Source organism: Diceros bicornis, chromosome 5, assembly GCF_020826845.1.
Source record: "Diceros bicornis minor isolate mBicDic1 chromosome 5, mDicBic1.mat.cur, whole genome shotgun sequence".
Classification (NCBI taxonomy): Eukaryota; Metazoa; Chordata; class Mammalia; order Perissodactyla; family Rhinocerotidae; genus Diceros; species Diceros bicornis.
This window is the reverse complement of record NC_080744.1, coordinates 75,937,876-75,951,500: the sequence shown is the minus strand read 5'-3', so window position 1 is coordinate 75,951,500 and position 13,625 is coordinate 75,937,876. Positions and strand designations below refer to the sequence as shown.

Here is a 13,625-nt window from a genome sequence, read left to right as displayed (position 1 = left end):
CTTGGGTACAGGCATACCTGGGAGCTATTACAGGTTTGGTTCCACACCCCTGCAATAAAGTGAATGTCTCAATAAAGTGAGTCACACAAAGGGACATAACTACAGATATAACTCCTACTGCCTCCCTTGTCCTTTTTTCCCCTGAGTACTCACCTTTTACTAATTCTCTGCCTGAACTGCCTTTCTTTATTTTTTGGGTTTTTTTTGTTTGTCTGTTTTTTGTTTTTGTTTTTGTTTTTGTGAGGGAGATCAGCCCTGAGCTAACATCCATGCTAATCCTCCTCTTTTTTTGCTGAGGAAGACCGGCTCTGAGCTAACATCTATTGCCAATCCTCTTCCTTTTTTTTTCCCCCCAAAGCCCCAGTAGATAGTTGTATGTCATAGTTGCACATCCTTCTAGTTGCTGTATGTGGGACACGGCCTCAGCATGGCCGGAGAAGCGGTGCGTCAGTGCGCGCCTGGGATCCGAACCCAGGCCGCCAGCAGCGGAGCGCGCGCACTCAACCGCAAAGCCATGGGGCCGGCCCTGAACTGCCTTTCTACTCTGAAGAGAATATTAAACAATTACCACTGGAAATAAAACTACCTGAGGCTGTAGACAAACCTCCTCAGGTGTCCTTCACCCCTTGGTCAAAGACAGAACTAAGAGCTATAGTCAAAGAATTTCCTAAACCTATGGAGGCCACAGGCCTGACTGAACTCATGACTATAGTTGAGCATTTTGAAAGGATCCTGGAGCAAGATCTCCAACAGAAATCTACCAAGCTAATAGCTGTACAGCTACAATAGCTCCAAGGCTGGAGACCCAAAATAACACCTGGGCCTCCCACATTGCGCTCCCCAGGAGTCCATCTTCAAAAAAACACTGGCCCAAAGATCAATGTCTCAATTGTGATCAGCTGGGACACTAGAAAAGAGATTGCACTCAAAGGTCCTATGCAAATCTTTCTCTAATGCCTTCATATCTATCTCCAGGGAAGGCCCCCATATGGGCCCCTCCCAAAGAGGATGGGACTCTGAGGGATTTCCTGATAAACTGCTATGTTACTTCCTTAAGCAGCCAAGGGGAAACTAAAATTAAAATTAATGGGATTATTTGATCTGCCAGAAATATTTACTGTTTGTTTCAACTGAATCCTGATTTAATAACTTTGTGGTCAGAAATCTGGCTAAATTGGAAACTGATATTCAGAGCCTGATAGGAATTTTTTTTTTGGCCTTCTACCCTATGCTAAAATAAAACTATGTACCCAGAGGGAAAGAAAAATATTGGAGGTAAGGAAATTGGAAGGGCAGAACAGCTTCTTTATCCTTCAGGCTTCAATCCAGTTCTTTGGGGAACTGGAAACAACTATCTTTGTCTTGTAATTCTCTGCAGGGCCAAAAGTGTGGCTTTAGAAGTTCAAAGTTTACCCACCCTTTTGCCAATTCCCAAACCGCACCTATTCCTCTCAAAATGCTTAAAAAGATCAGGACATGTCTAATATAATTGTCCTGCATTTAGTCTGTGCCTTTGTGATGTAAATTTTCTATCCCCATCTTCTGGAGCACCTAAGAACCATTCCTTGAAATGCAAACATTTCTCATCAGAAAGGGGGGAGGTATTTGGAACCTACGCTAAAAAATATCTTAAATGTCCTCTCCACAAATACTAGCAAAAACAAAAGCTGTAAGATCTCTGATTGCATCTGTTTGTGTATTTGTGTGTATGTTCATATATACATATCTATATCTACATATGAATATATATATGTTGTAAATGTGAGATATTTTTCTTCCTTTGGGAGATATTGCTAAAATTTATTTGTAAACAAGCTCTGTTTAGTTGGTGTGAAGGCAGGCACTTATAAGGATTGGGCATTCTAAAGTTCTCAGGAATATGGAAACAAACTAACCCAAATGTTCTTTCAAGTTCAAGTAATCTAAGATAATCTTGCTGTGGGTCATAATAAGTCTTCCTAAATGGGGTTCTTTCGTCAACAATTCCATCCTAAAACTGAATCTATCTCTGTAAGACCATTTACTAAGTTACTTCTTGGCTCTTTATTTGTATGATTGAGTTATCAAATGGGCTTTTAATTTCTTATGGCCTGATGTTTTTCAGTCCATTTTTGTGACACAAGCACCTTATGGATTGCCAGGCATAGAATAGGTTCTCAATAAACTCTTATTGAGACTAGATATATCAGTAGATTATTTTGAGTGATTTTGTAAATAACCTGGCCAACTAAGCAGAAAAAGGTAAATGATGAAAAAAGAGACATAATTTTCAGTGGGATTCAGGCAATCCAGTTGGTTTTAGAATTGCACAAGAGAGAAGAGCTCTGATGCAATGTGCTGATATTGGAATGTTTAGAGTTATGGAGCTGCTAGCTGTGTTTCAGAGCTGTGTAACAGAGTAAGAAACAGCTTCCAAATGAAATAGATATGAAGGAGTACTAAAGAGTGACTTCCCAGCTTCTAGCTGACTGGCCTTTTTCATTGGAAGTGGTGTTTCTGATGTTTTTCCCCTCAGAAGATGACTTCGTGGGAACTCTTTTGGTAGTGAATGATACCAGTAAATCCCTGAAACAAGACTTTTCAGACAAAGAGCCTTTTCGCTTACCTGTTGTCCAAGGGCCATCCTCTGAAGGTAAGGTTTTTGTCAGAATAGTTCTTGCTTTCTAGGAGCAACCATGTCTGGGAAGAGAATCAGAGGTTAATTATCTGAGGATTGATGACTTTTGTTTACATTCTAATTGATTCCAAGGCCCAGAGTGTATAATGAGTTAAGAAATACAGCTTTTCTGATCAAATAAACAACTCCTCCTTGGCTGGATCCATTGCGTATCCAGAGAATTATTGTATGCATGAGATACAGTAGGTTCTCAATAACTGTTAGACTGGTGGGCAGACAAGTAGTTTTGTCTGAAATAATTGATCAAATGAATGAGTGACATAAATCTTTAAGGAGCCAAATACAGGGGGGAGGAGACAGATAAAAATCTGAGATAGCTGGAGATGTCCATCACTTTTTAGCCCAGCGAAGGAGAAAAAGTAGCATCGATGTTTGGCATCCTTGATTTCAGGAAGTTTTGAAGTCATTTTTCTGGCCACATCATGGACCCAGCTGCTTAAAATGTGGCTTTCTCTGTGTACTCTGGGTAGATTTGTTTCAGCACATGTAGAAGAAGAATGTACAAAGATTTCATAGCCCTCTGACAAGCTCCTTAGAAAATGTGTTCCTCACTTATGCCAGTTTTCCCCACTGTCTCCTTGCAGGTGACAACCTCAAAGGTGAGGTGGATTTGTTACTGTGGAAGCCATTACTTCTATCACCAGCTTCACCAAAACAATGATACAGTCCTCCTTATGCATGGAGACTCCTCTCTTTCCTGTGTTGCAGTGGACACCTCCTGCAGATAAGAAATGCTTAACTGAGAAATGCTCATATTGGGATATCATCGATGAGACTTTAATTTGGGCATGGTGACTGTTTCCCTTGCTGCCACTTGACTCAATCCCAGGAGCCTCAATAGAGGAAATATTATTGCACAAGAAACTCAAAATGATGGAATTGCTCAGTGCTCCCATAAATATACATTTATGATTTTCATTTGCCATGTGGTGAATTTTAAAAATAGGATATATTAAAAAGAAATTGCATGAATTTTTTCAAAAATTCAAAGCATATCTAAATATCTAATATATAAATTAAGTGCCCTCCTCTCTCCCAATTCTATCCCCCAGAGTTTTTCTCTATTAAAGTAGTTGTGTGCATTCTTTAAGTGGATAGATGCACACACACACGTGCAAGCTATTTTTGGGGGGTTCTGGAAGTGGGGCCATATTGTACATATTCTTCTGCAAATTGCCTTTCATTTAACAGTCTTTTCAGTGCACTTTTTCTATTTAAGTAATACACATCTGTGTCATTTGTTGAATGACTGCATGACTGTTTTGTAGGTCAAATATAATTAAATGTTTTAAGCATTTCTCATTCATAGATATTTATGTTAGCACCAAATTTCTGTGCAGTGAACCTCCCTCTATATTAGTAATTTTGCACTTGTCTATTATATCATAATAAATTACTTAACAGTTGAAATACGGGGATTAAGGATATGCACATTTCAAATTTTGAAAATTATTACAAGATTTCCTTAAAAATATGGTAACAACTTATCCTCAAATGGCAATGAATAAGATTGCCAGCTTTCCCACAGCCTCACAGATAATGGATTTTATAAATATTTAAAATATTTGCCAATGTGATAGCCCAAACTATTGTCTTAAACTGTATTTCTTTTGTTTTTGAGTTTGATCATTTTTTCATATGTTATTAGCCATCTGTATTTTTTAATTTCCTCTTTATGTCTGATTTTGGGCATGGGGGGAGGTTTTAATCTCTTCCTGATTTTGAAGAGCTCATTTATTATTGGGGGAATAAGCTTTGGATTGTCAAGCATTACAGATATTTTTTACACACTTTTAAACTTCATTTTTGGTATAAGAATGTGTATGATTGTTATATGTCTAAGTATAACCATGTTCGCTTCTATGACTTCTAAGTTTCATGTCATTTTGGAAAGATATTTATACTGATTCCATAAAACCCTTCACCTATGTTAACTTCTAATTCTTTTGTGTTTTTTTAATTCAAATTCTTATATCATGAGAAATTTTTTTGATTTGAAATCTTAAAGTTGCCAAGTTATTTGCCATGAGTTGCGATTATTTGCCAATAATTGCCCATTTATCTGTAATGCCATCTTGCACATATGCTGTATTCTCATCTGTGACTGGCTCCATTTTTGTTCTGTGGATCTTTGTGTCTCTTCTTCTGCCTCTTGTCTCATGTGTCTTCTTGTTGGGAAGAAATTACAGTTTAGACTGCAATTTCATCAACTTTAATAAATTAATATAGGAGAGAATTGGTTTTTAATAATATGTCTTCCTATCCAAGGATGAGGTATGTCTTTCTTTTTATTCAATAATTTTAATTACTGTTAATATTTTCACTTTGTGATGGGGGTATTTTCTTTCACTTTATTTTCTTACTTGATAATTTTTCTGTGTCTGCAAGTTTTGTTTTGTTTTTTGGGGTAAGTGGTCACTTTACCCTTTCTCATGACTTTTCAGATTTTTTAAAAGTACATACTAAATCCTTTGCAAATACTGATAGTTTTGATTCTCCCCTCCCAAATGATCTGCATTTTAGTTATGTTGATAAAATTCACTGACTGGGACTTTCAGAGCACTTAAACGATTGTGGAAATATTGTCCATCCTTGATTTAATGATATTGTAATGGAATGCTTCTTGGGTTTGACCAGCACGTTGTTGTTGGTCTTTTACCCGAAAAGACTCCCAGAAAGAGCTATGATCAAGGAAAGCTGAGTTTATTAAACCTACTGCAGCAAGGGAAAACACCACTTTGACAAGGTTTAGTAGTGTTTCAAAGCAGGAAATTAGGACTTTGGGGTCTGGGCTAATGTCGTTTGAAGAGGGCTTTTCAAGGCACGGAACTGGTTAGGAATGGGCGGAATTTGACATGCAGTAGTTTAAGGTTTGTGAAAGAGTAAGGTAGGAACTTGATGTGAGTCTAGATAACCAAATTTGTGTCTGATACATGATCTGTTTGCCTATGTGAGTTAGATGTTATCAATGATAGAAGAGCTATTTGTCGATGAGCAAACTGTGAATTTACATATTTGTTTGCAGTTCTGTCTTGTTTATAAGACACTGCTGGGGGTGGTATCAGGTCTTAGTCCCAATAGGTAAGTTATTTTGATGTGGGTGATCTCAATTATCAATGTAATATGCTAATTTTAAATTTGAGTTGATTTTTGTATCATGTTAGGAAAGTCTCCCACTTTTTATATAATATTGCTAAAAATTTTGATCAAAATAAGGTGGCAGATGTAATCAGATTCTTTTTGCATCAACGATTGTATTATTCTTTAATTAAACTTATATCATTGTGAAATAATTCATTTTCTATTAATGAAATTTCCTTTTATTCCTGGAATGAACAAACCCCATTTGGTAAAAACGTGTTTTACTCTTTAGATTTACTACTGAATTATGAGTATCTTAACTTGATTTAGAATTTTTGCAAGTATGCTATATTGAATGAAATTGATTTGTAATTCTTTCTTGTTCTCTTTTTGTCATATTTTGATATCAGTTTTCTGGTTGTCCTCAATAATTTTGAGGATTTTCCTCTTACTCTGTGCTCTAGAATGGGTAGAAAAGCTCTAGTATTAGTATTAACAGTTAAGCAAACACATCAATGAAATCATCTGAACTCTTTTTTGGTTTTGGTGGCTTGGAGTAGAACTGAGGCTAACTAGAAAATTTTCTCACTTTTTTTTTGTTATTATTGCTTGTTTTTTGTTTTATATCTTATATTTAACTTGTTTTCTCCTAGAAAATCACAATCCAAGCAGATTTTCAAACAAAGTAGCATGAAGTTACACAGAGTGTTCTTTAATCACTCTATTAATTTCTCTGCTTTCAATCAATATCCATTTTCCTTCCAGTTTTGGTTGTTTATGCTATGCCTTTTTTAATGAAGTAAGTTTGACATGTGGGTTTCTAGCCTCACTAACTCTCCCTTCCCCTCTCTCCTAATCAGCTCTTTGGTATAATTTATCAGTGTTTTTATTTTTTTTGATTGTTCTTGTTTATTCACATGGTTTTTTTCTGAATTTCTGTTTTTTTAAATAAATTCTTAAACATGTGTAATCTACTTATTTTCACTTATTTTTGGTAATGAAAGATTTGCTCTGTTGTGAATTTTATAAAACTTTTCATTTTGAACACATTGTAAACACATAGAATATAAGGAGAAAAGAACAGTGAGCTTGCAGATACTGGGAACCCAAGTTCCACCATTATCAACATTTTACCATATTTACTTCATGTTATTTTAAAAATATTTTCAAATAAGTTAGAAAAATCATAACACTTCTTTCCCTCAGAAGTATTTTTAAAATCATAATATATGTTAGAAAATTCAAAATCTACAAAAGGATAATCAGTTAAGGTAATTCACCTTATCAATTCTGTCCTCTATAACCACCCGGTTTCCCCTTCCTGGAGACAGCTAATGTTACAGTTTCTTGTTTTTCCTTTCAGACATACACACACACACAAACACATACACACACATCACATACACACCCCAAAATGTGTGTGTCTATATAGGTAGATACACACACACATACTTTTATAATGTTCTGTAAGTTTCTTTCTTTCTTTTTTTTTTTTTTGAGGATGACTGGCTCTGAGCTAACATCCGTTGCCAGTCCTCCTCTTTTTGCTGAGGAAGATTAGATCTGAGCTAACATCTGTGCCCATCTTCCTCTATTTTGTGTGTGGGATGCCGCCACAGCATGGCTTGATGAGCAGTGCGCAGGTCCGTGCCCGGGATCGAAACTGTGAGCCCGGGCTGCCCAAGCGGAGTGCCCGAACTTAACCACTATGCCACCGGGCCCGCCCTGTGCCTGCCTTTTATATATTCATGTAATGCGTAAATATTCTAATATTTCTAGCAGATCGTTTCATGTCACTGTGGGGAGCTTCCTTATTATTTTTAATATTTATATTTTTACATAGGTAAAATTTACATAGTTAAATGCATAGATGTTAATTGTATAATTCAATGAGTTTTCTTAAATGTATATACCCATGTAAATGCTACCTTATAAAAGAGGTAGAATCTTTTCATTACTTGCGAACCTCCCCTACTGCCTCTTTCCAGCCAAGCCTAATTCTCATAGGAAACAATATTCTGATTTCTATCATCATAGATTACTTTTGTCTGTTCCTGAAATTAATATAAATTGAATTGCACAATATGTGTCTGGATTTTTCTACTTATCATAATGATATTGAGATTCATCCATGTTATTCCGTATATCAGTAAGTTTTTAAAAATTTTCTTTTTAGTTGCAGAGTAATATTTCACTGAATGGGCATATTGCAATTTGTTTCTCCCTTCTCTTGTTGATAGCCATCTGGGTTGTTTCCAGTTTTTATATATTTTGAATATGTTAGCAGATTTTTTGTGTAATTACCTAAAAATGGAATTTACTTGATCATAAGATTGATTTCGCTTAACCTTATAAGAAACTGCTAAAGAGCCTTCTAAAGAGTTGGAAACTTTACGCACTCTCAGTCAGTGATATGTGATATTTTCAGTTACTATCCATCATCACCAACATTGGAAATTGTCATTCTTTTAAATCTTATTCATTTGAGTGAGTGTGAAGTGGTATCTTGTGACTTCAATTTGCAGTTTGGTCACTTGAGAAGATAAACAATTTTTCATGAGGTTAGCTGCCAGTTATAAATCTTCTTTAGTAAAATTTCTGTTTAATTTCTCCTAGAATTTTACTTATTATTTTAAAGTAATTTTAGACTTACAGGAAATTTGCAAAAATAGTACAGAGAGTTCCTATATATTCTTTACTCTGCTTTCCTAATGTTAACATTTTATATAAACATTGTTATAACATTAGTACATATAACAATTATTAAAATCTGTAAATTAACATTGATATAATGCTATTAACTACTATTAACTAGTTAACTAACTAGTTAATAGTAGTTAGTAGCAATTAATTAGTAATTAATACTAATTAGTCTGAAGACCGTATTTGAATTTTGCCAATTGTCCCGCTAATGTCCTTTTTTCTAGTTCTGAATCTAATTCAGGATCCCACATTGTATTTATTTGCCATTTTTTCCTTTGTCTCTGTACCCACCCTCCACTCTGGGAGACTTCCTTGGTCTTGCTTTGTATTTCATAACCTTGATACATTTGATGAATATTAGACTATAATTTTGTACAATAGCCCTCAATTCAGATTTATCTGATATTGTCTCATGATTAGATTAGGGTTATGCGCTTTTGGTAAAAATAACAGTGATAATAGTGTGCTTTTCAGTGGATCACATCAGAAGTACATGAGGTCAATATGTCTTATTTCTGCTCATGTTAAATATGATCATCTGGTTAAGGTGGTGTATGCTAGGTTTCCCCACTGCAAAGTGACTATTTTTCTCTTTGTAATTGATATTTTATGAGGAGTTACTTTGAGACTATGCAAATATTTTCTTTCTTGTCATACATTCACTAATTCTAGCACCCATTGATGATTCTTGCCTGCAGCACTTACTGCTGTGATGTTTGCCTAGTGATAGTTTTGTGTTTCCATGATACATTCTATAATTATTCATTAGAATATGACTGTAAGGGAGCGCTGCCTTCCCCTCCATTTATTTATGTGTTCATTTGTTGTTTTACATCAGTATGGATATATGATTATTATATTTTATCAGTTTTCATATATTGCAGTAATTATTTATTTTTATTTCTAGAATTACCCAAGATTTGACCATTGGGAGCTCCTTTAAGTTGGCCCCTGTGTTCTTTCAACATACTCACATACTTTTTTGAGCACTTCCTTATTTTCTGGTTCCACAAGATGTTCTTGGCTTATCTTGTATTTTCCTTTCCCAAACTGGAATCAACCGTTTCTTCAAGGAGCTCTGATTCTTTGTATTGGAAAATAGTAGTTAGAAACCAAGATCTGAGTGTTAAGTGTACTTATTGCTACTGGGATATCATTTCTTCTAGGCCATACTAGTGCACAGAGTTGGTAAATATGTATAAGTTTACTCATGCACATATGCACACCTCTAAATTCTGTCTCTATCCATCTGTGTGTGTGTATGTATATCCCCATACTGATATTTCTGATTACAACTCAGTATCACAGGGCTCATTTTGTTCTTTCCTCTTTCCTTATTTTTAACTCCTTTTTCCAACAGCAAGAAACCTACCTTTCATTATCCACAATGCTATGTTATTTCCTCAATCCAATGTATACATAAAGTAGTTTCACAATTGCTAAGCCATACTCTTTTAAAAAAGAAAATTACTAACTAAAGTACAATATTTAAATATAGTTCTTTTTTCTTTACCCTTACAGTATTCAGTCAACATGCTGTTTTCCAACATGTTTAGGTTGGCTTATTTTTCCCCTGAACTCCTACATATGTTAATCACAGAATCAGGTACTTTTCTTACTGTTTATATTCCATTTTGAGTTCCCCTACCTCATGGTTGATTTTAACTATTTATCTTTCCGTATATGAAACGTTACTGTGGTTCTAAGAATTAGAACTGTGAGAGTTGTCCCTTTCCCCTCACTACACTGGTCTTATTTCCATCTTTCCAGCCTATTCTCACTCAACCCCTGGAGGTAACTAGTCTCATTAGTTTCTTGCTTATGTTTTCTGAAATTCTTGTTCACAAGTAAGTGAACAAATACATGTTCCTTTTATCATATCCCCTTCCTTCTTACATGAATGGTAGCATACTATAGATGCTTTTTTACTGTTTGCCTTTTCCACTTAATATATCATAGAAATCATTCCATGGGTGATTCAAATATGGAGTATTTGATATGAAGGTTCAAATAGATCTTCTTCAATCTGTTTTAGTTGATACTAAACTCTGTGTATATACCACAGTTTATTCAACCACACTGTTCTATGAGAATTATTTGTAATATTTTTAAACTGCAGACATTTTTAAATTGGGTTGTTTATTCACTCTTATTTATTTATTTAGTGAGGAAGATCAGCCCTGAGCTAACATCCATGCTAATCCTCCTCTTTTTACTGAGGAAGACCAGCTCTGAGCTAACATCTATTGCAAATCCTCCTCCATTTTTTTTTCCCCAAAGCCCCAGTAGATAGTTGTATGTCATAGTTGCACATCCTTCTAGTTGCTGTATGTGGGACGTGGCCTCCGCATGGCCAGAGAAGTGGTGCGTTTGTGCGCACCCGGGATCCGAACCCCGCGCCGCCAGTAGGGGACAGTGCGCACTCAACCGCTAAGCCACAGGGCCGGCCCCTATTCACTCTTCATTTGTAAGGGTTCTTTATATTATCAAGATACACAATTCTTGCCCCATATGTGCATTGCAAGTGTTTCTTACATTAAGTAGCTTATATTTTCCTTCTTTCTCTCTCTTTATCTTTTTTTAAATGCCCATATGGTCTAAATTGTAAAATAGCCCAAATTTTCTGGTTATTCATCCCTAACTGCTATTTATTCTCGCTCTCTCATTTCTTTTTTACTGAGATAAAATTCGCATAATACAAAATTAAATATTTTTTAAAGTGTACCTTTCAGTGTCATTTAATACATTCACAATGTGGTACAACCACTGTCTTTATCTAATTCCAAAACATTTTCAGCACTCCAAAAGAAAACCCATACTGATTAAACAGTCCCCACTCTGCTTTGCCTACCTTTTCATTTTTAAATTGTTTTTTTGATAAGCAGACAGTTTTAATTTTGATGAAAGTTCAGCCTATCAGTTTGATTTTCTTATTTTTAGTGCTTATTGCAAAGTCACTATTAAATCTTTGCTTACCCCTAGTTTGCAAATATGTTCTTTTTTCTTCTAGAAGCTTTATATTAATAGCTTACACAGAAGTATAGCATCTATCTCAAATAATTTTTTTGTGTGGTGTGATACGGGTGTTGAAGTTCATATTTTCTTCATGTGTTCCTCCAGTTGTTCCAGAACTATTTGCTGGAAAGACTTTTCTTTTTTCTATTGAATTATCTGCTGGCTTTGTTGAAAATAAATTGGCTATATATGTATGGATCTCTTTTGAACTCTCTGCTTTTCCCTTTTTATGTCATTCTTTTTCACTGAAGCTTCATAGTAAATCTTGAAATAGGGTAGTATGAGTCCAAATCTTTGTTCTTCTATTTCAAGGTTTTTGTAGGGGAGGGAGCTGGCTATACTAGGTCTTTGGTATTTTCACTTAAATTTTAGAATTAACTTGTCAATTTCCTTTAAAAAAATTCTGCTGAGATATTGATTTTGATTACATTTAACTAATAGATCAATTTAGGGAGAATTGATATCTTAACAAGATTGAATTTTCTGACCTATAAAAATGGTGTATTCTCCAGGTATTACATCATCTTGCATTTCTTACAGAAATTATAGTTTTCAGTGTAGAAGCGTACTTTGTAGTTTTCAGTGGAGAAAAGCATGTTGTTAAATGTATCCTTTTGATTCATGTTTTGTGATAATATCGTAAATGAATATTTTAAAATTTTATTTTCTAGACTTTGTTGCTATTATGTAAAAATAAAACTGATTTTTTTTTATATTGAGCCTCTGTCCTATGGTCCTAGTAGGTTAATTTATTAGTTCTTGCAATTATTATTTATATTCCTTAGGATTTTCTACATAAGCAGTCATGTCATCTGTTAATAAAAATGTCTTATTACTTACTTTTGAGTCTTTATGGCTTCTTCTCCTCTTTTTTGTGTTGTTACATTGCTAGGGGCCTCTAGTATAATTCCGACCAGGAGTGGTGTGACTGGATATCCTTGTATTTTTCCTAGTCTTAGGAGAAAATATGCAGTTTCTCACCATTAAGGAAAATATTAACTGTAAGTTTTTTGTAGATGCCCTTTACCATATTGAGCAATTTTTCTTCTAGTCCTAGTTTGTTGATAATTTTTACAATAAATGGGTGGGAAATTTATTGAATGTTTTTCCACACTTAGTGATATAATCATGATTTCCCTTTTATTCTCTTATGGGAAATTATAATGATCAATTTTTGGATGTTAATCCAACATTGCATTCCTGATATAAACTCCACTTGGTCACTATTATCCTTTTTATATATATTTATATATTCAGTTTCCTACTAGTTATTTAAGGATTTTTATCAATGTTTTTGATGGCTATTAGCCTGTGATTTTCTTTTCTTAATATTTTTGTCAGATTTTGGTATAGGGCTTCATAAAATATATCGAGTATTGTTGTCTCTTCCTCTATTTTGCTAGTATTTCTTCATGGAATGCTTGATAGAATTCATTAGTGAACTGATCTGAGCCTGGAGTTTCCTTTGTGATATTTTCAATAACAATTTCAACTTATTTAGTAATACAGGATTATTGAGAGTTTCTGTTTCACCTAATGTCAGCTTTAGTAAGTTGCATTTTTCAAGGAGTTAGTCTATTTCATGAGATTTGTCAAATTCTGTGGTATAAAGTTGTTCATAATATTCCTTTATTACCCTTATACTATCTGTAAGATATGTGGAGATACCACTTTTTCCGTTCCTAAAATAGGTAATATCATTTTTCCCTAGATCACGCATTCCAGGTTATATATTTTTTTCATTTTATTTGTTGTTTAAAAGAACCAATTTTTTCTAATTTCATCTGTTGTCCGTCTGTTTTCTATATTATGGAAATATATTATGATTTCTGATCTTATCTATGTTTCTTTCCTTCTTCTTAGCTTGATTTAATATGCTTTTCTGTGGTACTTTCTTAAGGTTGAAACTTGGATCATTCCTTGTGGATCTTTCTTATATTCTAATATAAATATTTAAGTCTATAAGCATGCATTAATGGATCCCACAAATTTTGATATGTTGTTTTAATTATTTAGTTCAAATATTTTCTTATTTCCTTTGTGATTTGTTTTGACCTCTTAGTTATTTTTAAGTGGAATATTTAATTTTCAAACATTTGGGCTTTTCCTGGTAACTTATCACTGATTTATATTTTAATTCTGCTATTGT

At 34.3% G+C, this 13,625-nt stretch overlaps 1 long non-coding RNA gene across 1 annotated transcript; it reads left to right on the top strand.

Moving 5' to 3' along the window:
* Positions 1-1,958: 1,958 nt before the first annotated feature.
* LOC131406354 (uncharacterized) lies at positions 1,959-6,728 on the top strand. Its single transcript, XR_009220100.1, has 2 exons — positions 1,959-2,632; positions 3,262-6,728. It is a non-coding gene; the product is annotated as an uncharacterized LOC131406354 (long non-coding RNA).
* Positions 6,729-13,625: the final 6,897 nt, after the last annotated feature.